The sequence below is a fragment of the Dermacentor andersoni genome, unplaced genomic scaffold (assembly GCF_023375885.2).
Source record: "Dermacentor andersoni unplaced genomic scaffold, qqDerAnde1_hic_scaffold ctg00000044.1, whole genome shotgun sequence".
NCBI lineage: Eukaryota > Metazoa > Arthropoda > Arachnida > Ixodida > Ixodidae > Dermacentor > Dermacentor andersoni.
In genome coordinates this window covers 895986-898605 of record NW_027314758.1, presented here as the reverse complement: position 1 = coordinate 898605, position 2620 = coordinate 895986, and positions in this window count along the sequence as shown.

Genomic DNA, 2620 nt, shown 5'->3' with positions numbered 1-2620 from the left:
AAGGGGAGGTGTGAATACCGGCGGCGCAAACGTGACCCCACAGCGCACCGATGCCGCGGGGCGGCGCTGTTGACCAAGGCGGGGTAAAAGGCGGGGTAAGCACGCAGCCGAAATGAGCGCCTCGCCAGCCTCGCGTCGGCTGCATCTCTACCAGCGAAGTGAAAGTGAGCCCGTTTCGGGTATCGCGCGCTTTCTGCGAGCGTCAAAGAATGAATCTTTATCATGAAAACAATGTTATGTCAGCCCAAATCATTACTCCTGTGAAATTTTACTGGCCCAGTTCACACTGTATCGCGATTAAAACGCGTTTTGTATGTGCGCATTTCGTGAGCTGGCTTTGGGTGTTAGGAGCTAGTGGGGGCTTCGAAATAATTTCGACCACTTCGGGTTCATTAACGCGCACTGACATCATACGGCACACGGGCGCCTTGCATATCGCCTTCCTGAAAATGCGGCCGTCGTCCTCGAGATCAGCAGTCAATCACCCTATGCGTGCCGTAAGACCTGTAAACTGCAGACATTACCTGATAAAGTCTGGACGTATTTACAAACCACTTTTTGTCTGCGCTTGCAGACCCGTAGCATGTCATTTTGATGCTCATATAAGGAATTTACTATGATTGCAGACAGTGACCATGAAATCGTTTCATGGTCATGAAATCGTTTATTAACAAGTGAGCAAAAAAATATACAACACACAATGTTTCAGTGTTTTCCGTTTCTTCTCACTGCTCTGCTGATTGACACCTTTAAGCAAAAAGTGAATCCTTGTGAGGCAATAAAAACGTATAACTGAGGCTGTCAGGGTAGCAGAATGGTCTAGGCAACCAATCTTTGACATTTAACCAATTGACTGCAAAATTTCGGCCGCAGCTTTGGCATGCTAGCGCGTTACACTGAATTAAAAGTTATGGGGTTCTACGTGCCAAAACCACTTTCTGATTATGAGGCACGCCGTAGTGGAGGGCTCCGGAAATTTTGACCACCTGGGCTTCTCTAACGTGCACGTAGATCTAAGTACACAGGTGTTTTCACATTTCGCCCCCATGGAGATGCGGCCGCCGTGGACTGGATTCGATCCCACGACCTCGTGCTCAGCAGCCCAACACCATAACCACTGAGCAACCACGGCGGGTGTTACACAGAATAAACGAGTGAGTTTGTTTTCAAGGGCATTGTCCAGCTTATAGAACGATTCTGACGGATATAAAAGGCCCTCAAGGTCCCACTCATTGGTTGCCTCTGGTGGAAGCTCTCTGGGGATATTGCCTTTATGGTGCTTCGCAGTCTTCACAATGTGTGGGCAAAACAAGTCTTCTCGCCACATAACCTGCAATGTAATAAGCTAGCCGTGCGTCGCTGCGGTGCTCAACATAACTTTGGTGGTCCACAGCATCTCGCCCTCGAATGACGGAATATCGGGAGGAACACTCCAAAGCAGGCGACGAGACCAACTGACAGTGGAGGGCGCAGGCCAGCGCGGGAGTACCACGCCGTAATACCACGCCGCGAGCAGCAGCGCCACGTTCCCCCTGGTGGCATCGGTGCGCAAGGGGGTCACGCGCGCCCGAAGGAAAGCGCCGCCGGTATTCACACCTCCCCTTCTAGCCGCCCTAGCCGGGGCCTACGTGAAATAACCGGCGCGTCGGCAACTGAAGAGCACCCTATCCGCCACACAAGAACAGGGGGGGGGGACCCTTTGCTCCTCTTTCTGCATGGCGGCGACGGTGTTCTATGCAGTCACGTTATCTTGACTCTCTAGCGGCGTCAGCGGCATCCAGCGGTATCAGTCGGTCGCTGCTAGCGCTGGGGGGATGAAAGGGGGGCGGAGCTGGTTACGAGGCCGACGACAACGCCGACGACGACGCGAAACCCAGGAACGGACGCCAAAGAGCTGCGCTCTAAAATAATTGCTCGTCTCCGGAGTCTTTTGCGTTACGAAGAGAACTTTCTGCGATCGGTTGACACCAGAGCACAGTGCACGGGAGTCAGGTCGAGAGTTTTGCGACTACTTCCTCAACAGTCAGAGACATTGTGCCATACTTTCTTCTGCACGTAGCATATACAAATAGCTATTTATCGCATAAGGCGTACCACTGATATCTACTGTCATAACTGTGGCAGTGTAAAGAGAATGGAACGCATATTACTCGAATGCCCCACGAACCGCGATGACAGATTTTGTTTTAAGCTCCAAATGGGCACGATACGTCCCGCTCCACTAATGTTATGTGGCTTCCTAAGTCCAATATTGTGCCCTTAATACAGAAGCAGCCAGGGGATTTATTACTCCGGTAGCTGTCAGAAATTGGTCTCTTCGAAAAGCATTAAAGAATATTCACTTATGCTATAGAAGAGCCGGAATTCTATCATCACATCCACGCGTAAATATAATTTTCATGCTCACTCGCTCATTTTATTTTTATTTTCCTCTTTTCTACTCTTCTCTGGAATTCTTTATTTCCCTCCTATACAGAGTAGCATGCAGCGATTGTACACACGCCGGCAAAGCTCTCTGTTATTCAATAAAGAGCCTCTCTCTCTCTCTTTTTCACGGATAATTTCTAACGTATTTTTCAACTTAATACCAACCTCTGTCTTAAATTTTCCATTCAGTTCA